This window comes from Bombus vancouverensis, chromosome 15, assembly GCF_051014615.1.
Source record: "Bombus vancouverensis nearcticus chromosome 15, iyBomVanc1_principal, whole genome shotgun sequence".
Classification (NCBI taxonomy): domain Eukaryota; kingdom Metazoa; phylum Arthropoda; class Insecta; order Hymenoptera; family Apidae; genus Bombus; species Bombus vancouverensis.
Window position 1 is genome coordinate 10,819,269 of NC_134925.1, and position 25,404 is coordinate 10,844,672.

General features: G+C 39.2%; 1 protein-coding gene and 1 long non-coding RNA gene across 5 annotated transcripts in view; one reads left to right on the top strand and one right to left on the bottom strand.

Annotated features, from left to right (window-relative positions):
- Positions 1-18,888, top strand: part of LOC143303702 (uncharacterized) — a 41,056-nt gene extending 22,168 nt beyond the window's left edge. Inside the window, exons 1-3 of one of the 2 annotated variants that reach the window (XR_013060249.1) lie at positions 10,621-12,219; positions 13,978-14,114; positions 15,221-18,888. This is a non-coding gene — a long non-coding RNA (uncharacterized LOC143303702). Of the gene's footprint in view, positions 1-10,620; positions 12,220-13,977; positions 14,115-15,220 lie in introns of those variants that run through there. The other variant, XR_013060250.1, reaches the window with a different exon arrangement.
- Sol1 overlaps positions 1-25,404 on the bottom strand; it is a 529,381-nt gene that overhangs the window by 93,924 nt on the left and 410,053 nt on the right. The gene's annotated exons all lie outside the window — the stretch shown is intronic.

Consider the following 25,404-nt stretch of genomic DNA (forward strand, 5'->3'; position numbering starts at 1 on the left):
AACAGATTTTTCTCCGTTAATGTGTACGTTCGTACGTTGATGGGATAAACGGTCGCGAGACTTCTTTAGCCTGGATATTTATAGTTTTTGGTTTCTTTTATTAGAAGGCAAATAACGTTGAAATATTCTAAAATATTATCGTACGCGTATATACGGTGGCTTCTTATGTATATATTTGATACAGGTATAAAATTTATAAAATATAGTTCGTATACGAGAGACAACGAACGTTCCTTTGGTATAATTCATTATAATTAAATACTACGACGTTAATTGCTCCTCGATCGAAAACGATTCGAAATTCTCCGTAACGTTAGATATATCTGCTGCACGAACAACATTTGTATAAATACCTTTAAACATGTACATAACAACAAGTTTGCAAATACGTTTAATCAAATAATTTTTCTGTCCGTCGGCGAAATTTATTTAGCCCAGTGATTCCGTGAAATGCATTCGCGAAACAGGGCGAGTTGCGTTTTATTCAAGAATTTGCTTAACAAATTAGTTCGAACATCCAAATTAACGAACTCTATTCGTTCCGGTAAAAAACAAGTAGCGCAACGGGGACAAAAGGAACAACGAAAATCCAAGTTCTCGATTCCTTAATTTACATACGAATGCTCTCGATCGAGGTTAATCCCTTTATTACTAATTAAAGCGTTTTCCCTATTGTCAACGGGAAAGGGGAAATAGGCAGGTGGAAAAAGGAGGAGACGAAGCTCGGTGGATATCTCGGCAGCGCGTATCGAGAAAACCAAAAATCCGGTTACGCTTGCTACCCAGGGTCCTTTCATTTACATGCCATGTACACGATCAGGGACTGTAACAACAGAGACTCGGGTTCGCCTCGGAACGACAGATCCATTCCTCACGCCGTGTTGCGGCGTTGCTCTTATTTTTTCTGTCGGTCGTTCAACTGCAACACGAAACGATCGGTAATCGTGACAGCCAATCGGTCTTTCGGAATTTAACCGTGAGCGTGACGTTTCCGAGAGTTTTCTCTCTAGCTTTCTTCCAGCAAAACTTCTTTGCGCCGCTTTTATGTCCATTTCTCCGTGTGTCGTTTCAACTCCGCGTCCACGTCCTCCGTCTCCTCTACGTCTCCTCTACGTCTCCTCTACCGTCTCCGTAGGATAGAATGCGCCGACGATTAGGGCTACGGTTATAGCGTGTGACGGCCAAAGCGAACGAAATTCCCGGTCAAACAGGATTAAGAAAAATGTGACGAGGGAAATTGCACGGGTAATTAAAGGGTAATGCACTGTACTAATTGATTTTGATGGAACTGAACTCAGCTGCACTAGCTGCAGCGCTTTTTGTTCGGCTGAGGTGCGTGGGGATTAGATTTTATGGAGTTTCCTACTGTACAAACTGTGGAACACTATGAAATAAATGGTACTGTTTAGGGCTGATGTAGATCTCATAGAAAGAAGACTAAAAAGAAAACACCCCACTGACATCACTAAAGAGATGGAATGATCGAATTCAAAGATGGTATCCCGCTGGGGGTAGCCATCCACGTGTTATCTAGCAATTAAGTTGGAAAAATTTACCAAATGTCCAGCTGTGCGGTAAAGTAAAAATTAAAATATGTAAAGTACAAATTAAATAATAAAAAAAAAAAATATGACTCGGAATGTTTATTAAGAATCGAAGGGTTTATACACATAGTCAATGTAAAAAGTATTCGTGCGGCACTTAATTTTAATCGAATTATTGTATAACATCGTTTAGTAACAGAATTTTAGCAAATAAAAATAAATACATTGCGGCGAGTCTCCAGAATAATATAAGAAAAAATTCCTATCGTGAAAATATTAGGAAATATTCATCAAATGATAAAGATACATGCGTAATAAGTGTCGGTACGGTTAGGATAAAATGGAGGAGGATAAAATGTGCATAGATATTTAGAAGAAATGGTCTGCGTGAAAGTATAGAGGAAAATGGGTTTGAAAGACAATTTCGTCATGATGCAAGATAACGATCCGAAGCATAATGCTACTAATACATGAGCGTGGATCTTGTATAATGTTCGGTAACACTTAAAAGCACCTCCACTATCCGCAGATATAAACATTATCGAAAATATATGGGGCCACCTAGGGCGAGAAATACGGAGTCACCATATTTCATCAAGAAATGATTTAAAGAGGGCTGTTTCGGAAGAATGGAAAAATATTTCGAGTAGAGTACTCGTCGGTTGGATAAATTCAATTCCACGACCGCTTCGAGTCACAATAAAATCAAAGGGAAACCTCGCTACGTATTTACAATAATTAAAACTAGTAATTTTGTTTTTATCAGGAATATCAGGTAAGTTTTATTACCTTTTTCCCATTAAACTGTAACTGTACGAATATTTGTTACGCGTATACTTTTGCCATTTTTTAGATACCTATTAATATTGTAGTATCGTAAATATAATAATTAGTCTATTAATACTAAATGGATTAGACAGAAAACAATGGTTATTTAACACGAACTAATCGCAACAACGTATTATAATTAATTAACAACTCTCGTCAACAACGCTATCTCGACAACGAAATCCACACTCTCTGACTTCTCAACTCATACTGCCGTTAATTCGTTTATGTCCCTTAGCAACCCTTTGTCTTTTGTCTTAGCCTTTTGTCTCGTATCTTTTGTTTAAGTCCCATCATGCACATGCTCGGCAACCGCTTGTTTATAATTCGCACGACACCCCCCCCCCCAGGCCCCTCGTCCACGATACTACAATATTTCCACAAAAGATATAGACATCTCATCTTCCTTTTTATAAAAATTATTCTGCAAAGTTACAAGAATATGCGCATATTTTTTATTCGTTAAAGTATCATTGACAAACGATTCTCCACGATATTTTCGTTGCAATTAATGGGTACTTTCGCGTACTTACGAATTGACGTTCCGACGAACTCGACACGTCAATGTAATTAAATACGTCGATGCATAGATTTTTATGAGCGTTAGCATTTTGGATGTTTCGTTTCGTAGAACGCCACTTCGTCCGAATATACATCCGTTATAACCATGGCTTAATGTGCGCCGACCTGGTCGAAATGCGAAATTTTGCGGTCATCCTAAACATTTCAGGAATCTACGGAACGTTTGCCTTGACCAGGGATGAACTTGCTCGTTTATCATGTGCGGTACAGTGCTCGAAGACGCGATAGAAACGCCTCGCGGTTGTTGAAGAAATAGGTAATTAAACTGCGGTTGCTCTCTCGGTTTCAGGTTATCGCACGCTGTTTGAATAATATAGTGGAAGTAATACGTACAAGTGTAAGGTAACAGTGACAGAACGCGATTGAAATCTGACCAAGAAATTCTCAGTAGTAATTGAGCTATGTCGTTTCAGCGAAATGTATTCGACAATAATTTTGTACTATGGTTCCTACCATCCCTGTACATAAATCGGTGGTTTCGAAAACGTTAAGAGACGACAAAGTTCTATACCGTGTGATATTAATACAACTGACGAAAATAGTCATTCGTCTGATAAAAGTCTAAAGGCTTGCCACAATTATTATCATACTGGCAGTACAGAATGTAGCATCGATCAATTCATTATTCTTCTTCATCAAAATATGATTCGTTGATTAACGGATTTTCAAAATAGCTATTCCGTGGTATTACATCGCGGATGTAATAGTCGATAAGAAAACTTTATCGATATATCTGCGAGTTCTCTAAATTCCGAGTTACGTTAATCGTAAGTGCTGAAAGTCAGAGATGTATCAGGTCGTCCGGAAAGTGTCTTTCTTTCGCAAACGCGTTTTTTACAACGATGCATCTTCGTACAAACGTGAAACCAAGTCTGTGAAATGTCGCGGTGTTTATCTCGACAGGACAAAATGCATCGTACGCGATTCGACAAAATAATATAAAACAAAAAAGGTTGTGCGTCTATTATTTGCTCATAAAACGAAAGCAACTTTTCGGACAACCTAACATCATGGTACGGAAAAATTAGTCGGCTGCCCCGTTTTTAAAAAATGTCAATTAACCGATCCTCTCTTTCGGAAAGCACGTCAGATTTTCGATCTGCTTATCGACCGAAGGATCCCTATCGAAAGTTATAACGCGTCTCATCTTGAACATTTCGAAAGCCGAAGTAAGACAGTTTATACTTTGGTGTGAGTCAGCTTAAACTATGTACGTGAATGCACCGTTGAATGACCAACTTTCCGCCAATATTGATTCACTTGGGGCTCAGTCATAGGACAAACTACCCTGACGATGCGATGATAAAATTACTCGTCACTGCTCTCAGTACCAAGAGTTAAGTTGTTAGTATAACTAGGTATAGTTTGCTAAAGCGTATGTGCATATTCAGGTGTATACTCTTTGCAAAGAAAAAATTTCACGGTCTTTTTTCACCTCTGTAAGTAAAGCTTGGTATTGTTAAATAAATACACGAGTAAATAAATGAAATTACGAAAATATTTAGAATTCTATTATACGGTAAATATAAGGCTTTTACGAGTATTCGGTGATCGTATCTTCTTTGGTTAGCAATATCTTCATTGATAAAATTCGGAGACGGTGGCCCTTTTCTCGTTATTAACAATAATACAAGAATAATATCGTTAAATTAATAATATTACCGATTGCTAATTTTGTATTATTTTCTAATTACGCGTTAGGAAGGATTTTGTGGAAGGTTCTAAGCCGTCTGAAGCTCACGATAACATCGTCAGCTCTCATATCGCAAGTTGAACGTAACAGGCACAAATTACATAAGTGATTAGTTGATTTGCAGGCAGCGATATTCGAATACTACCCGAAATTTATCGGCAGCTCCGATCTGGAGAGTTCAATCGGTTGATTAGTTAACCGATAAACGAAGGATCTAGATTCAAATCTGGATTCAATAACCCGATTAGCTGCTCATCCCTTATTGATGTTCCTCTGTGTTTCCTACGTCTCATGTCGTTAAAGCTTAGGTACGTGCACAATACGTACTTGTATAGCCATACATACGCAAGCTGTTACACCTAAAATGCGTTCATTATTTTAAATAGATGATAGAAGATATTTTAAATGGACGAGAATATCGCTTATAAAAGTTACGTGTTAAGCGTAAAGGAATACGTAATATGGTAACAACGTTCCGTTTACAGGCGGAGCCGCACAGTCTACACGAACCGTAAAAAGTCGAACGTAGTTTGCAAGGTGATTACGAGGCGAAATTTAAAAATTTAAAAATAGAGCTGCGTTTTCGTGGAAGTGCCTTGGTAAGGGAGAAAATGCGGGGGGAAATGTCTTAAGCTACGTCGTTCAGAAGTTCGTTTCTCTTGAAAAAATTTCGAAGGATAAATTAGTAATTGGTTGTAGGAGTTTTGAAGAATAACCTGCGGGAAATTCAACTTTGTTGTCAAACTTCAGTTTATCTTGAAGATGGGAGTGGTACCGGCGTACCCTATATCCAAGAAGGGACGTGCTAGAAGTAACTATAATGGAAGAGTAACTGCCATGACCATTAGTGACACTGATTGATCGCCAGAATTTTCAGCAAATAATAATTCAGCACCTTCCCTGTAGCTATACATAGATGCACGGCATGCTTGAAACATCGAAACCAATTAAACTGTGCAGATTATGTACACGAACGTAGCTGGAAGAATAGAACCTAAGCGAAGAAGAAAACGTGGGAATTTAATTTCCTCCGATCACTTTTCCATCTGTCATCGTTTCCACGTACACGACCACTTTCTAAACATCTTGTAACTCACCCTGTAGAAATCTTTGAACGCAACAACGGGTCGAATGGAACTATCGAGCGAGTAACGTTATCGTTTATCACCAAATCCGATCTCTAATTAATCGAACGAAGAGGCGTAGGTGTAAGTAACGCTTCGATATCAAGTTCAGTTCGGTCAAAGACCAATTAAGTTTATTCGACGCGTTCGATTTTACGTAGACGATACGTGCGGATCGTAGCAGCGTGTGCACAAGAATTCCCGTAGTTTTCCCATGGTTGTTCGAAACTCGCTCGTCGAAGTATTACATTGTCAACGAGGTGTCGCGGAAACGCGAATAAATAATGCCGCACGAATAAATATCATGCGTTTCCGATTTTTCAGTTGCCCGATCAGATAAAGAGTTTGCTGTTCGCGTCCTGTTTGTTTGACTGTTCGTATCCGGCGGCTGGATGCAGAGTAGCGTGCGAAAAGAAAAACACGGGATGCATCTAAAAAACAGTATTCGATACAGGTAATCGAATTTAGTTTGCAATCATACTTTGAAAGACTCGTACCTCGGATTTGTTATTGCCTGTTAAAATTAATAATTTCTTTGTCTCGCCCGCAGCTTCGTTCATCCAGTGAAACAAACTATCAGAAAAATATGAAATTTCGCGATATCGTATCGATATCTATTTGTTAGCGATTCTAGTCGTTAGCCCGTTATGTTCGTTTAGTGGTAATGTTCGCGTAACTGGAGCGGCGTGTAAAAATGAAATCTCCAAGCGCGTTCACTGTCGCTAATAGCTTCGATATCTATTATTTCACCTACGACATGATACGCGGTCGTTGTATGGTTTTTCAAAGTACAGTCAGCCAAAGTACAGTGTAGCAAGTCTGCTACATACGACCCTTGAACGTAATATACGCATAGCAGAAACGTTAGTTCTACGAATTTTTTCGACGCGTTAAGACACGTATGGTTGAAATGCAAGGCAATTTACTTGTCTTCGCCTTTCATTAAACAAAGAGAAGTTAAGAAATGTAAAATAAAATTACAAAGATTACGTATGTCTGCGTTGCATGTACGTGAAATCACAAAGACAGCAGACGTTGCGCGAATACTTTTTAGATTCTCAGCATCCTAAGTTATATCGGTATATCCTTGGCGTTGAATAAATCCAAAGTTTCGCAACTTCCAATCTGACTGTATCCCGAGGTGTTTTACCAATTGAATACGTCGAGTTTCCTCGCGCGTTCCAAAAGTACGTCGATAATAATTGTATCGATATATACGAATAAATAATTTAAGATTTATTTATAGATTTGTTTAATGTATTATTAGCTTCAGATTCGTATATAAGATAATATTTATTCTTATTAAAGATAAACAGGGATATTTCGATAGCATTGACTACCAAGACACCCGTATTCGGGTGTCAGCAATGTTTCCGGTGGGGCCGTATCACCCGTGACGCTTATTTGACTACTTGCGAAGGATCGTCGTAGGTATTTGAAAAGATATTCCAGAGGAAATAATAAAACTATCGAATTGTTATAAAAGTAATACGATAAATGGTTTATTAAAAAAATTATTTAGAATGTAAAACTTCAAAGCATTCTATACATAGCCGAGTTTGATCGGGACAATTTGGACAATAAGTTGTTGTTTTCTTTAAATTCTTTCCCGTCTTTGTTCGGGCCATTCGACGTCTTTTATTTGCATAACATAGCTTGCTTGCGCGTCCGATGCTTCTTCCGGAATCATTTTTCCCAACGGCGATGTTATGCCGACTCCGTCGAAGACAAGGACTTTTCGTATTTTCAGACAACCGCAATAATTTTGCAGCTAATAATTCTCTAAATATTCTAATATTTATATCCTTCCTTGTTGCAACTTTGTAAACCCTTAAAGCGTTTCCAACAGAAATTCCCGGAAGAAGCTGAACGCCAAGTTTTCCGTACCATTTCATTCCTTTTCTAATCGTGGTGGCATAAGAAACCACTTGGTCGGAATAATCTATACGACATTTCCCTTCGTTATATTCAACAACAGTTAGTGATTTTAACGTTGCGAACAAACGAACCACTCGAGCGACTCGCATTACTAAAATATCGATGGGAGTAGCTGGCAGAGAACGCTTGGTGGTACCGCGGCACGCGTAGCCCGAAGGAGATTTCGTTGAAAACACGCGTGGCAGTCAACGTGATAGGCGGATTTAGATTTTCGCCGATTAACTCCATGCGTTTCATCAACCACAGTTTCCCGAGAGAGGTAAACAATCTCCAGTTTTCGCAGCTTTGACAAACAGCGCTGGTTCTCTCGCGGTGTACGCGGCAGCGCGAAGCGTACGCTGGAAATTTTTCCTGCTCTTCGCCAAGGCTCAGGTGGGACGCGACCACCTGATTCATCGAATAAGGGAACATCGCGCAACGCGAAGCATTTTTTAACCAGTATACCATAATTACTTTCCCATTACCTCGATGCAAAGACGGCGAATGCGATATAAATACAGAGCGAGGCTCGTGTAACGTTTAATATTCTCGCTGCTCTCCCGTTTCATTTCGTTCGAAAGCGGGCAGAGGGTGAGTCAGATGAGCGACGCCGCGTCTTTTCCTCCAACTTTAATTATACACGTACGTGCAACAGTAACGATCATTTTTCCAAGCGCAACGTTAAATTTACTTTGTGTATTTCCTGTTAATTGAAATACTTTTATATGCTGGCGGCGTGTCCCGAAGAAAAAAGATTGCGGAACGCCGCGGCGTACAATGGCTGAATTAATGCCCGGAGGAAGATGCTATGGTTTATTATTTTCCCTTGGAACCATTAGAAGAGGCGTGACAACGGTACGGTCGCCCCGTTCCAGCACTTTAGCTTCTCCCATAAATATTCCTTAATACGCGCTGGTATAATGCGTATCGATGCGGCTGCTGTATAAACATAAATATGACTGCATGCTCAATAGGCGGCCTCACGCTTTCGTTGCAGCGTAAGTTTCCCTAATGCTGCTGCATAAGATCGGTTAATTTATCGTTAATTTATCGTTAATTTATCGTTAATTTATCCTACTGCCTGAAATTAGTATTGTTCCACGGATCGGAATTCCAACGCGTCGTTTATGCGCCAGGAATATTTTCGGCCAACGATATTGCTTTGCGTGAAAGTAGACTAACGAGTAAATTAATAGCGATATTATTGATAACGTTCTAAACGTAAATACCGATGATAAAATGTTATTGACATTTCCATATAGGTACAGTGAGTCGTAAAAATACTGGAATATCTGGTAAATATCTTTCACGAATATACTATTTGCGTTGTAGGAAACATTTTGAAATTTTGTTACGAGCATTTCAAAATATTTCCTTTTTAATACTTATACATATTTACGCATCGCTTTAGATGTTTCTCGTTTCATATTTATACGTGTATTCTGAACAAATACGACTGCAGAAATATCGTTATTTCTTCCTAGTCTTATGAAATTCGTTCCCGACAAAATCGAAGCGACGTCCGAAATTGTGAAATTTTCTCATTAAATGCGAACAGGACGTTCCAACTGGATTATCGAAACGCCACTTATACTGTCTACTTGCCGACTCACGTTTGAGAATTGTCCCTTTGGCGATACGATTTTGTCGAGGTTTATCTGCGAAGAGAACAGAGAGGAACGCGTGGATGAATGTATAATAGAAATATATTTAAGGAAGTATAAGCATATACTGGCAGCGTTTACTTGTACTACTTATTACTACTAGAAAAGGCTATGAGGCTGAGAGGCCCTACAAATTGATTCGGAGTTAAACGATACTCGACGGTTTCGAGGACTAAGGAAACTAAACACCAGAGAAGACGTAGAGTTTTCCTAGACGTGAGAATCGCTTCGACAGATTTATACAACCATCGATGTTGATTTAAACACTCGTGACGTTCTAAATCGCTGTCCGATTCGCACAATTTTTACCAACACACAACTGCCAATAAGATAACATACAAGTACACACCGTCTTACATCCCAAGGAAGAGTAGTTCTGTAATATTTCCAGAGAAGAGAAACACAGTCCCAGATGGAATTTAAGCAACAAATTACGATATGCACTCTGCAAAAAACAGCCTTTGGTTTGCTTCAAGATGTTACGTTGTAGCATCAGCGTCTTTGAGTCAAACGAAGCGAGTCAGACTCGAAGAACGCGCGACTGTGACACTTTCCTTTTTTCGCGTACAATCGTCAGATGCGTGTCAAGGGATCCGTGGTATCAGCAAGATAGAGTTTCGCGGTGCATTTGTCAGAGCGTATAAGCAAAAGGATTTGCCCTGCGCATTGCGCGAAATTCTCTATGCCGATCTTCCGTTCATAGTCTCCTTTTACATCGACAATTTTCTTTCTTCTCGTCTTTCTATTGTAATTATCCAACGGTTTGTTTTAACATCACCAACCCTTTGACAGCGTAGCTAACGCGACGAAGGAATCAGAATGAAGTGTTCGGAATATAATTAAGTCCTTTTGGCCGCGTTTTCTTACGCGATTTTGCAACGTGAACGATACGTTGTTTGCTTCTTAATGAAACGTAAAGCGCAACAAACACCACAGGGCTGTGTACATAACGTCGTCGTAAAATACGCTGCTTAAAGAAATCTTTTTTATTCTACGATTCATCGAAATTTCAAACTTCCAAACGTAGTAAGAGGATTAAGCGTGAACTCAATAATTCTCTTTAATACAACGAAGAACGAATTTCACAAAGGGAGCAAATGAAAATTGCAAACTTCAACTTATATAAAGCGGAATCGCGAAGAAATTTCCTACGAACGGAGGCAAGAATTTTCAAAGCTCTTGTCTCGTAGCGACAATATGGATATTGCGAGCTACTGCGATCGTACAAAGTTTCTCAAGATGTCTTGACGTGGAAGAAAAATCTATCGATTACACACTTGCGAAACTTGACGTTTTTCACGCAACTCAATTTCGCCTTTATCGCGTTTACGACAGCTCTGTCTCTATTTACGATCTTAGTGCATATTACGAAGAATAGTACGCAAGTAGAGAGCAAGTAAGTAGCTGTGCACGTATGGGATGCACGATAGCGTTAATTTCGGACAGTCTCAAGAAATAGAATTATACAAAGAAAAAGAAAAAAAGAAAAGAAAAAAGAAAAAATAAGGAGGTAGATAAGGCGAGAAATTTTTCAGAAAATATTCTGTATTACGCGAGAAACTCCTAGGTAGTTTATGCGTGAAACAATAATGATTATAAATATAGCAATATAGCAATGAGTAAAAATATAGTAGACAAACATTTTTCGAGGATGCCTTCTGTCGAAGAGACTCCCTTTTTACATAGTTAGACCATATACACCGCATACGCTATATAAATATATAATTTCTACTTCTCTAGTTTAATATTAGGTTGTTCGAAAAGTTTCTGCCGTTTTATGAGGAAATAATAGACGTTTTTTGTTTTATATTATTTTGTCGAATTACGTACGATCGATTTTGTTCTGTTGAGATAACGCGACATTTCACTGACTTGGTTTCACGTTTGCGAAAGAAAGACACTTTTCAGACAATCTAATACTATTTAGAATTACTTAGTGTATTTAATAATCATCATTATTTTCCATAATTTTACGACGCCAACGATATCTAATATTTTTAATACACTTACAGTTATTTAATCTACATTCTGCTTTCTCGCAAAATCATCCCGTTCGTCAAAAGAAAGAAGGAAATAAAAGACGGAGATCCCGTAAAGAGTTATGATCATTAAAGGTTAGGGTCGTAAAAACGGTATTATATCTTTAGCATTTCTTACACCGCAGGGGACTTTAAAGCCTAACGAGAGCTTCGAAGAAGAGGAAAGACACGAAAGCAAAGAGGTAGACGGCGAAATTTAACGAATGAAAACAGCATCGAGTATACGGGATGTATGAATTTAAAAAAAAGGGGGGGGACGAGGGAAGATGAAAGAAGAATACGAAAGCTGGACGTGGAGAAAGAGTGGCTCGAAGCGAACTGAGGAAAAGGCAGGTTTCATCGTTGATATTCGCAATTCACGAGCTTAATATGCAGTGAAAACAGAGGACGTAACAGGGGATAATGTATCCCGTGAAAATGGAGCGGAAAAGAAAGAAAAAGATAAAAAAACGACAAGGGACGAAAATAGAAAATTCAACGAATGAAATTACTCGACGAGGGGAAGCATTATCCTAGCGGGCAACCGAACGCTAAGAAGCAAGGTTTCCCTCGTGTTCCGGTTCGTGCGAGATTAATTCCCGGTTGTCGTCCTTTGTAAATTTCAGCCAAGAATTTCGTCGTGTGCCATGGTCGTGCGTGGCTTATATTATCTCGTTCTCGTACACTCTGCCTCGTTATACAATTCCCCAAGGATTTCGCGCAGCGATTGCAAGGTGGGCAAGGGGCTGGGCAAATAAAGAAAAAAGCAGCGACAATCGCGGCGGTAGATTCCTCAAAGGAAGGAAATTGTGTATCGCAAATAAAAGAATAGGCCGGCTCTGCTGCGAGGTAATTCGTGAAATTTCAAGCGGAAATTCGCTGCATGTCTTTGCGCGCATACTTGCGCCGTGTTTCTTGCATGTGCCGCGGCTCATTATAATAGTCCCGGCGGAGATATCCGGCGGAGGAAAAGCGGATTAACCCTTTCAGTGTTTAGTTGTGTGTTGCGGGCTGGCGACATTTTACGGCAAAGCACACGCCAGCTCGAATAAATTTCAACTTTCGATGCAAAATATATTGGATAGTAATTGGCTTTGTTTCATTCCTTTCGACCATAAAATGGGCGGTTAGCTTTGTTATTTGTGGAAGAGCGCGCGCGTGGGAAATCTAACCGCAAGACTTTAATTCCGCTTCTTCCTATCCTCCCTAAACGCATCCATTTCGCTCTTTTTCCTTAACCGTGTTTCTTTCAGCTCTTTATATTCGCGCAACGCATGCTCCAACGACTCTCTTGTCCCTTTACATAGCTCGCAGATTGTACCGTCTTTCTCCCTCCAATAAATATTTCACCTTTCTTTGTACCCACATCCGACAACCCAGCAATCATGCCTCGATCTCCGCCTTTGCAGTTTTCATTTAAATAGTTAGCTCTTTGATTGTCTCTGATTTCGTTATAACGAGTGTTATATCTGCCTTCTTGCCTTTTTCTTGCCATTCTAACTACGCTACCTCGTTCATTTTCGCTACCTTCAGCAAGGTGTTTCCCTCTTGTTCTTTCCATTTCCAATTCATTAGCATCTATCATTTTTCCGTTCGTATTAGATGTCTCTCATTTCGTCCCCTTTCGACTTCTTATCTTCTTGCTTCCTATCTATTTCCCTCCAGCGCTGCTGTATTATTTCACTCTTGTTTAAACGTTTCGTTTTCTCCTCGTATATTATTGCCCCCTTTCCCGTCCCTATCCATGCTTTATTCGTTTTGGTTTGCTGCAGGACTAGATATGCCGGGGCGTAAAAGTCCAGACCCAAAGACTCATCTAATATATTTCTCTCGTAGATCCTCTATTTCTTCCGCTTCCTACCGCTTCCATACTTCTGCAGCGTACAACAAAATACTTTCAACTACGCTTCCAAAAATTCTCCTGTCAATGCTGTTTTTCAACTTTCTTCGCCCATATCTGAGCCATTACGGTTCTTGCTCTCTTTCCAACTTCCTCAACACGTGACTCTCTCCCTCCGTTTTTCTGCGAATTATATCGCAAATATTTGAATTTCTTCGCTTCCTCTAGAGTTTGCCCCTGTCAATTCCGTCTCTTCTCCCTTTTCTGTGCCACTTTCTTTATAAAAGATCAGAACGTTTCATTTCTCTACATTTAACCGCAACTCTCTCCCTTTCGGACATTCTCCAGATCTTCTTGTCACGTGCTTCAGATTCTGTGCGTTTCACTTGCTGTTAACGCCGTATCTCGCGTACGCTATTCGGTCCCCATTCTTTCTTTCCCCACTTTGATCTCTGCTGCTCGATTTTTCATCGCAGTTTCCTCCAAATTCGCCATGTGACGCCTTTTTGCACGATCGATCGTACGTGAAATTTAATCGATGCACGATAAATGCACGCGGTAGACTCCGATAAAATATTTCACAAGCGCACAGTGTGAAAACCAGCTTTTTGTTACGTGTCCTGTTTTCATCCTTAAACGTCAAAGCATCAAACGTACGTACAGTCGCGATCGAGAGAAAGTTTAAAATTGCCACTCGCATACGAGCAATTAGTAACTTTCTAGCGGATACTTTTCGCCATGTTAATAACAATAATACTTTGGTGTAGGTAAACGTGGAAATGAATCTCAGGGAGTTATTCATTCATTAGAAGGACGAGGGAAAGAAAAGAGGAAAACACGAGTACACACACACAATAGAATTATCTAGCCGGAGGCGGATGCACTGATACTCTAGTTTACAATTGTAAGTCAACAATTGTCTATATATACGTTTATACGCTCGCTGAAAATTCCAGGTAACTGGCTTTGTTTCGGTGACGGAAATGCCGGTTATATTTCCTTGTGAGGCATATGATAAATTAAGCTTATGGCTAAGATACGGTCGAGAAATTAAATCAGCGCGTTACATCCTGAGATTTACTAATTGTAAGTTACAGCAATGAAATACGGAGAATGTTGAGTCGAATTGATTTATGGACAATCGTACGTACTTGATGATATATCACAATATTAAATTAACGAATTGGCGTTATTGTGCCAAATATTTCACATATTTTTAGACGACAAGTATTGTATTTAAAATATTTCGAAAATAATGAGTATATAAATTTGAATACGATGATTGTATTAAAATTACTTGGACCGTAACGATCGTTGGTGATATTTAACATACGTGTATATATCTTCGACGTATTACGATTTTCAGCGTAAATAACGGGAGTGAAATATTGCAAAATGGCTAGAAAACATAAAATGAAAAGCCGACGTGTATTTAATTTATCGAATATTTTATGTAAAATAATCGCCTCGTATAGAAAATTCAGGATATTCTATAATGTCGTTATCAACAGCGAGTTTTGTACATAAAAATGTTTCATTCGAGTTAATTAATTTCGCTGCGTGCAAAAACAACGGCAGGAAGTTTGAAAGAAAACTCAATTAAAATCAAAACCGGCAAACTAGACTCGAATACAGTATTCCATATTGCGGAAACTTTCCAGGCTACTTCTGAAATATACAAAAATTTGACGAAGCACCGTGAATTTTTTAAATCTAGTCTTACGGATAACATATTTCTAAAAGTTTCAAGAATCCCTTTGAAAACCACCGAAATACAGGAGACGTCAAATTCAACGATCCAAGTACTCCTACGCGATTTTACAAATGCTATTGATAAAATTTACTCATTACCTTTCACCGACGGTATACTTGTAAGCTCGATAAAAATTCGGACAAAGTTCCAACGAAAAATTCTTACGAATTACAATCCAACCGATTGTCCCGTTGGAAATGAAAACTCTAAAAATGCTTTCTATCAGGTCGTACGATAAATGCGTTTATATCTTTCAGAATGAGGATTTACGCTCGCAGAACGACAAATGACCGAAACGAACGAGCGAATTGTTTCACGTGTCATGGACATTACGTGCAAAGGTATACTCGCATCGCACAGGAGCGATATTGAAATTTTCTCGACGTTAACGATTTCAAGTAACAGAGAAATGAACGAAATATAGGTAAAAAAAAAATCGAGTAGAAAGCAGAGTTAAAGCGAAAACACAGTTGCTACGTAGATCCTATTAATGGAGCAACATCTGCCTCGAAAAAATAGTTTTATCTACGTTTCGCGTTCCTCGGCTCAGCGCGACCACAAGTGGACCAACGCGAAAGCTGCTTTAATCCCGGTCAGATTCAAATATCCATGTTCGGAAAATTCCATTCGAATCTTAACACCCGGTCCATTATCGTGGTCCATTGCGGGCGAGCGAAAAAAGGAAGAGGTGGAGCCCGTTGTTCGACTTTGAAATCCTCGGGATATTCCCTGGTGTGAGGCGAGGGGAAGGGTGGAAAAAGGACGGGCGTCAAAGTGTGGGCGAGGGAACGAAAAGGGAAGGAAGAGGGAGAATGGTATTCCGTTGGCGCAAAGGTACAATACGTTGTGCAAGATAGTCAGGTCGTCTTTGGCGACGGACGGCGTCCTAAGGGATAAGCCGAGAGTGGCTGGTACCGCTAACCACGTTCGATAAGCGGTCAGGTCAGATTCTACGAATCCTCGCGTTCCCCTTCGCCACTATCTTCCGGTATAGTCGCGGGCAACTGTGGCACAGCATGCTCGTCGTCGAACTTTCCGAAACTGAACAGAGCGCAATGGAAGGAACAGAGTGCCTTCGACAAGCCCTCGTTTTCCTCCCCGCTCCAGAAGAACTTGATTGCTTCGCTGCCCTGTCGACCTTTACCTATAGAAATGTTTTGTCTGTTCCCGTAGGAATGTAAGTACCCGGTACCTTGTTATCGGTACACGTTCATTCGAACGTGCACTCGTCCGTACGTACGTATTCCATGCATGTTAAGAATGTACACGATACGCACAAACGAGCACAGCGAAGACGTACATTTCCGTTCGTGAGTATTAGCTGACAGTATTTTTCGCAGACGTATCATCGGTCTGCTGCACGTCCGTATGGTAAATTTTCAAATTTACTTTTCACGCAGACCAAGCACCGCGTGAAAAATTCTATTCCACGTTTTTGACCTATTTTCACACGCAGAGCAAAATCCTAGCGATTATTTCCTTCTATTCGGTCAGACGGAATTAGCCACGTTGAATCGTATTTGATAAATGCTGAAACCCGATTTTCTCGGAAACTAAGCCTTTTTCTTGTTTCTTTCACGAGGTATCACTTTCAACCCGCTTGGCGCGTTATTCGGCCACATCCTATGTAGACCTGAAAAAGCGTCGAGAACCTATTCAAATTTTTACGATTATTATCTCGTTTGGAACTACGGATTACGAGGAATCCGTATATTCTGCGCTATAATCAGCGTCTCATAAATGTCTACCTTCTGTCGATCACTGTTTTAACTGATTTTACATCGTCGGTAGATGTTTACGCAATATTATATCTTTATGAATGAAATTAAGGAAATGAAATATGCATAAAAATTTGTTTCATCTCTTAGGTGTTACAATAACTTTGGATATTTTACATATATTTACGTATCACGTGCATCATATACATACACATGATTCTCGATTTATTATTCTAATTTTCATTTGTGATATTGATTTGTAAAGTTGAAAAATAATCATATTTTTTTTACAATATATATTTTATCAATTACCGATTATTCTAATTCTCATCATTTAATCGTCCCTTCGACAGTTACGATCAATTATTACATTTTGTACGATACCAACCGGCTGATATTAATGAACGGCAGTGTAAGTACGTGGCCGTACACAACCGCACACAACCGTACGTCACAACACGAGACGTCGTCCTGGACAAATGGGATTCGTGCCGTGCCATTGACTGCGCTCGACGTACGGACAGATTAGCGTTAATGTGTTTTGTTGACTCCCAGGTCCTGATTCGAGTTGGATGTATCGGGATATCGAGCATCTCCGTGTTGTACGCCCCTAGATGCGAGTATCCACGAGATTTTCGCTAGTGGACCAAGTCGAGACATCGTCCGTGAAATTAGACGAGCGGAGAACTGGCCGCGGATCCCGCTACCTTCGGAATTTCGCTATTGCACAGTCCCGTTAGTTCGAGAGACTCGTAATCTAAACGAGAAGAAAAGCGGAATTGCACGAGCAAAGATCTTACCGCGGATATTTCGGCCCTCTAATTTTATCTTTAACGTGCGTGTTGTTATTTGCCAGATTGGTTTTGTTCGATTATTAGACGTTTAGCGTTAGTTTCAGTATTGGTTTTAGTGGTAAGGTTGAACATGCCCGCTCGTTACATAAATCACATGCCACGGGGGAAGCCGTGCTCGCGCGTATCTGTAGTTTCCGCGAGAGGCTTAACAATGGGTATATAGTTTCAGCTGGTTAGAGAATCGTCGTAGCTCGAGTGAAAAGCGAGTGCTATACTCTGTACTCAAGATTATGGCTTCGTTCGTGTTCAGAATTCAACTCGAGTCTTCTTGTCCCGTTCCTAAGAATAAAATCGATTTTTCTGTTTCATACCGAAGGAGTTGTAGCGGCACTCGACAAGAAAAATTTCCAACGTTTTCGTCGGTACAAAATATATCACCGAAACGTAAGGCCGACAGGCCTAACGAGCCATCCATATCCCTACGGTCCTTCCGCCGAATATTTCGTACGTGGCAACGAACGCGCGCGTAGTGCGGATATTGAGAGGCGACAAAAAGAAACGAATCGGATCGAGAAAACAGCGGAGTTGCGAGAATGGTCAGTTGGAATCGAGAGTCGTACGTAAAGAGTCGAAAGTTGGAATTGTCGTTAGAATTTATTCTCGGAATTAAGATTAATAATCCGTGGAAGACACGATGTTTGTGTTGAAATAATATTATGTGATATTTATTAAACAATTATTACAGGAAATATAAGCGAGTGTTGTGCAATGTAGACAGTTGGCTAGTTATTCTCAGACTGACTGACTCAGTGACCCATGGCCCTTGAAAAGATTTTGAACCCCCACTCTCTGCATGCAGTAACGAGTGTGACCCGGGTAGATGCTGTGTGGCGTCACATGTGCCATTCCTGGAACCTTCCAGTAGCTTCTCGATACAAAGCGCTACGCCGTCAAGGCGCCACACCGACGTGCCCGATGTTCCATCCATATCCTTACGCTTCTTCCGCCGAATTCTCGAAAGAGCATGCACACGCTAGTGTAACGTCAATTCATATCAGAGACCAGGTCATACACCACGGACAGGATGACACCCAGATACCTGCATATCCCTGGCGCGCACCCTCAATAGTCTTAAGTGCCTACCAGGGGCCTTGGCATTTTTATAGTTAAGGTCGTTCGGACCAAGCGAGTATTTCCTGTCGTAAATTCCGTCCCTTGTCCTTAGATACCCCCACCCCTAGCTTTCCTCAGACACAGTATCGTCAGTAAGACTTCACTTATTCTGTATCCTTAGAATAGTCAACATATCTATGTCGGTCTCTACTCTTATAAGTCGCGTACTTAATGTATCGTTGTAACGAACTCTGACATAACGTGGTTGGAGTGAATTGTGATTTATGTTAATTCAGTGTGTGTTACATTGTGATTGCTGAATTCATAATAAAGGTTGATTAAAACCAAGTAAATAGTTGTGTTACGACTCAACTATATTTTATTTTCACCAACCAACCCAAAAATTACGTGACACTAGCCGCCGCGGTACATCTAACGAACGTACGCTATTATTGGGATATCGCTGGTCAACGAAGGGAAGAATCCGTTCGATCAATCACCTCACCTCGTTAATATCGTTGTATTCCAACAATTGTTAATAAATTTCTTTGGCACCCTACATGTCCTACACCAGAATCACGTCAGAGTTTCTATTAAAACCCAACCGATTTACCTAGATATAACGTTAGAAACCATCGGTTGTGTCATACGTTTCTATATTTTTCACATTTCCAGTCATATCGACTATAGTTGACTAGCTTATTTTTTTATCGAATCTCGCCACTAGACCGAACCTGCTGGATCGGGAGACTGTTATCTAAGCGAGAAGAAAAAGGAAATTAGGCGAGCGGGTATCTCGTCGCGAATCCTCTGACCTTCGAATTTCGCTACTGGACCATCGGGATAGGTGGAGACACTGTTATCTAAGCGAGAAGAAAAGCCATATCCGTTATCCGGTGGATGCATCGCGCGACCCGGTACACGTGTTTCTCTCCCCTTAGCTCACGTTGAACGATAGCAGATCCCGAAGGGTCGTCGAGTTTAATTGTGCCCAATGCTGCAAGCGCAACGTTTCTATTCCCATTGGCTATCGGCGGAGCCCGGATTAGAGGGTTATCGTATATTTGCTATTTCAGTATTTTTGCCCTGCGACCGGCAGCACCGCTGAATGAAATTGAAAGGGACGTACGGGATAATGGTTTCCGCCGAGCTCGATAGACGGACGATTTTCTGCCCCTCTGATATTGAATTCTTTCTCGGCAGAACGAATCGAAACAGTCTTATAGTTAGGACGTTCTTGAACAATAATTTCCCGGCTAACGATATTAAGGAATTGACAAGCGACAAGTCGAAAGTTGTAGATTTTCCTTCGCAAGTTTAAGCTGGTCGCGGTCCTCCGATCTTTGTATTTCAAGCTTAGAAATTAAGAAATATTTCGGAAATTGAAAGAAAAGCATTACTCTTAAAAGTAGAATTAACACGAACGCACATTAATTCGTACAAATTGGTTAGAGACGACGTGTTTACTCAACTTCATGTTACAGATGTACGTCAAATCTTCTTTTTGTATATATATTCTTGAAATATTTTCGATAAATCATAGTTAATAACGAAATATCAAAATAATCATTCGAAAGCCGCGTATCTATAAATATTCGTTTGATCCGATCTCTCTCATCAATGGGAATTCATCGGAAAGAATCATAATAGAGAAATAAATAATAAATAATCTTTCCGTATAAATAATACATAAAATTCTACCTCGAAGCGAAGTGTCTTTCTTTTACAGACGCGTCTTTTACAACGACGCATCTTTATACAAACACGAAACCTAATCCGTCGAACGTTGTGATCTTCATCTTGACAGAACAAAGTCGATCATACGTAATTCGATAAAATAATATAAAACGGAAAATGTGGTGCATCCATTATTTCCTTATAAAACGAAAGAAACCTTTCGGACCACCTAATACTTTGGAACGCGATCGGAAGGCTGATTGAAACAAAACGTAGAATGCTAAATAATAGGAGATTATTTCTTTTTAAACGCGGTTTAAAAGGTAAAGAAAGATCGGAAGCTTTTGCCTCGCTCTTGCTTCCTAAATTGCAGAATATATGTTTAAACTCGGTTGTTGGAGCGTTCGCGCGGTTACAGAAAGAAACAGCAAGGAGAATTTTTCTTTCTAAAAAGTAACGCGTGTAACGGTTGCGGTGGCGTGGCACGCGGAACGTAACTGCAACGCTGTGCAGTATTCTTCTATCGAGGCGAGGTGTGGCCGGATTTTTTAACGTTTCCTAGCCGGAAGGAAATTTAAAAGAATTATATCGCGCAAAAAGGCATCGATACTTTAGCTGTTACCACGTGAAATGGATTCCTTGAGGAGAACTCTCGTCCAAACGATAGGCGTTATGAACTTTACCTAGTAGCAGTATCAACGGCATCGCGTTCCAGTTCTGATATTACGAACACTGAAACACAAGTTCCTTGGGTCATGTCGTGGTATCGTATTGGATTACGATGCTAACACGCGTTGACCGTGACGATTTCAATGTACTCGAGAAATCATCTCGATCGGTGATGCAATGAAAGCTGAACGATGTCCATATTGGAATATTTGTATAACGCTGGATTTAATCCTTCGCTCTACGGACGTGTATTTGCGTCAAGCAAAATCCATTTTCATTACCCGTGAATATGTATTTCCCGTAAAGATAATTACGATTTATTCTTAGGTACTTTCGTTAATCTGACAAAATGATATCACGAGTAAAAAATGAGTTGTCATTAAATCGACAACAAAGTGCGATATTAACAATTACCAAAATGCTTCTTTTCGATAAAAAGTCATGGTTATCTTCAGTTGCTTTGTTTTTATCTTATTTCCTCGGTTTCAGCGTATGATATTTAGTTCCCTTATTCTACTCAATTTTCCTAGAAGAAAACTTTAATCCGATATCGCTGAACTTGTTCCAATTTCGACCAACGTACCTCGTATTTCGTTTCGACGACATAATAACAGCTCGAAAAAAAAAAAAAGATTGAGAAAGATTCGTGTAAAAAAGTGAAAGTAATTTCGATTGTTTATCGAAAGGAAAATCTTTGGTCATTTTTAACGCTGAACTGTCTTATTCGCTTATATGCGTGTAACAAAGTTTATAATCAAAAAATTGAATACCTCTTTCACTTAAGTAGATTTATGTCGCGATTGGTGTCTCCTGCTCTTGGTAATTTGTACATCATTTGTCCACGATCTTTATAGAAACAGAAGAAATATATTCCGACTATGAACGTGTCTGGCCAATTTGAGTATATCGCCGTTTAACATAAAAATAGTCTGATCCCGAAGGGTTGGAATTTCCAACATTAACATTCACTTAGAACTGTATGAAATTTCAAATTAGTTATGACGTGATACGATGAAAGATGAACATAGGTCTGGCGATTCGACTAGTTGCGGCCGAAATTTCCATTCCATCGTGCAGCAAACTTCTGAGAATTTGAGAACGTCGACTCGAATAAGCATTATCGAAGTGCTTGACGGCGAACTGCTGTGGCTAATGCACTACAAGCGATATGTCCAGCATATCCCGTGTACATTACGCATTACTGTTCGAAATTTAAGGTAACCGAAGTTCTCGGCTCAATTGCTTCAACGAGTTGCTTACGATGCTTATTATTTACGGTGTTTGTTAACACCGCTGACTGTAGTTACTTTTGTCGACAGCGTTCCTCTGTAAGCGACTTACAAACGAAGAAAGTTTCTAATTAATTAAAGAATTAACATGACAAAAGCTTTGTGTTTCAAAATGTACAGCGTGTCCGGAAAGGCCGGCACAAAGCTTGTACTATGTGTCAATGAGGTCAAGTAGATAAAAAAGGTTGGTACGAACCTGTGTTCGAAAATACTTTATCGAAGTTATAAGAGTTCGGAAAGTTTTGTTAATTGTTTTGTCAGTTTGTCAAACAAATCGTCAATAAAAACATTTTGTCAAACAAATGTTCAAAATTTCTTCTTTTTGCAAAAATGCAGCTTTCCATTCGTCGGACTCTTTCGAATATGGTTGCTGTTGTAGCGGTAAGTGGATACATTCTCAAAGCTGGTCTTTCGTTCCCGTCGCTTTTTCATAAACCAAGAACAACTTTTCTGAAAATCTTCGCGCACTTACAACTTATAACTTGTTGACAAATCGTTTTTCCAACATAAGTTTATTCGAATTTTTCTTACTTACTTGACCTGGTCGACGCGTAATACAAGATTTGTCCCGACCTTTTCGGACATCCGGTATATACAATGTCGAAAGTATTTTAATACCTATGGAAAATTTTAATGAATATATTACGTACACGAAAATTCGATTGGCGCGTAAACGACACAGGTTGGCTACGAAGAGTTAAAGTATTTATAAACTCGATGATATTTCCAATAAATTATTCATTAGGTTTTAAATGCAAATTGTATTACATTGGGTTGTCGTGGATGAACCGATCATGTAGCACTGTAATGAAAAAAAAAAAAAAAAAAAAGGAAGGAAAGAAGAAAAAGAATAGAGCGAAAAATGGAGGGAAAAAGGGAAGGAAGAATGCGTTTCGTCCGCGGCGTGTTAGTAGATTCATCACAGCTTCCTAGCAAGTCCGTGCCTCAAATACCGTGACAGCGGAGACCAGAGTAGAGGATGTATGTCGTATGAAAGGGATAGTTAGGCGAAGACTTTCAAGAATTTCTTTGGTTTGAATCTCTTTAGCGGCGAACGTGGAACTATGGTAACCGAAAACTTAATAAAATGCTTGTAATTTTATAAAATAATAATTCTTTATCAAAGTATAATCCGTCGAATTCCAAATTCCCTTTTAATAAAATAATTTTTAATTATTTTCTTTTAAGTACGTGTATATTTCGCTAGTTTATTAATTCCGCCGAATAAAATAATTCCGATACATTTAAACGTGAAAAGCTATTTAAAAATATTTTGCGACGAAACAGTAGTGAAGAATATTCTGCAAATTACATTCGATAAACGCTTGGAAACGAATTACAGCATATCCTGCGTGGTATTAATATAGTAATTAATATGAGTAATTAATTAATTAATATAATAATTATATATTTTCAACTATATTATTATTACGAGTTATATTAATGCTACTTGAATTACATACGTTGCGTTGAAGTCCGGATTCGTACTCGTAAGAACGTGACCGAATTTAATGTCGGTTCATTATTCGCGTTGATGCACAATTTGCCGTTTTATAGTAAAATGATCAACGGAAAACGGATAATGGTACACTAGCTTCATTTGACTATTAATACCAAATTATAAATTGACGTATAATAGATGCTATTTTGCAGCCCATTTACCCGATAAATTCGAGGATTTTATGCGTTTGTGTAACCGGTCGTTCCATATTCAATAATTTAACGTTATATTTTGCTTCTTATTTAGGATGCTGATGGATTTATGCACTAAATTTATGAATTCATACAGAATCCATATAGAGATCGCAATATTTACGGCGCATTAACAATAAACTACAGAAATAACAAAATTTATGCGTTCGTTAAGTATATGCGTATTTTAAATGTATCCAATTAATAACACGTAATCAGCGCAAATAGATGTGAATTAATAGCCGTAAATATTATCCTGTCGAACAGGATAAAAGCTAATATATGTATGTATATTATTGAATCAAAATGCTGGTCTTTCAGAACGTATTATGCATTTCATATGAAACGTCAAAGAAAAGGATAATATCAATACGCGTAAGTCTATACAATAATTACATAATCTCAGATAAAAGAGATTATTGTTCTATTCGGCACTCTATTTAATTCGATACCAAAGAAAGTCATAAATTCTTCGTTATTGTTAACCGAATAAATGATATTGCACGATCGGTGATTAATAAAAACTTTGTTCTATCGTTAATTATTAGCTCTAGAAATATACGTTGGCAATCTGGAAATATATATGTAACACGTAATCATAATTATAACAAAGAAAGTTTGATATCAGTCCTGTTAGGAAATAAATACATTCGCATTTAGCTGATTAATAATTTTTTAGACTACGATGTTGCGTACAGGATGTTCTCTTTCTGGTTGCTATTTATCCGAGGTAATGCAACCAGCTTTCTCGACCGATAAATAGCAGGGTTTTAGGGCGTTCCCCTTTGCCAGAATCGAGATTCGAGATTACAGGAATTTTAAAACAGCAGGCGGAAAATATTCTCCGTACGTAACAGGTAAATGAGCGAACTTGCACGTTCGGAAGCACTTTAAGAAAACGCAGGATGGGGAATTCGAGGAAGTAGCTAGAATCGAAAACTAGATTCAATCCTTTGGTCGAACATCTCGTACGAGATCGAATCTCTTCGCGTGCAAAAGGAAATTTACGAAAGAATTGTGGATTGGAAGTTAGAGAAGAGTAGCACGGCTTCTTTAACCCTCTAGCGGACACTTTCGACCCTATTGTACTTTTTCTAACGTTAAACCCAACGTTAAACTTGAACGATATCTCGGGCTTCGATAAAACGCGAAAGAATTGTTGCTGGCGCGTACCACTTTCCGATTCAATCTTATGTTCAACGTTTTCTTGACGTAAAATGTAAAAACATTAAATTACAATTCAGCGCCTTTTTTCTGACGATGTTTTTTCAGTCATTCGCATTGCCCAATTCTTTTTAATCCGTTTCACATCTTCTTCCAGCCGGTTCTAAAAAATTTAGTAACACGTGGTTCACCGATGAATATCGCCATAATAATCGACGCGTTAAAAAACGTTCTCGTTAGAAAAAGCAAGAGCAAGATGGAACTGTAAGAGTTGGAGGATCGTGGCGGTATCTGTCGAGCCACGAGCTTTTTTCCATACTCGTTA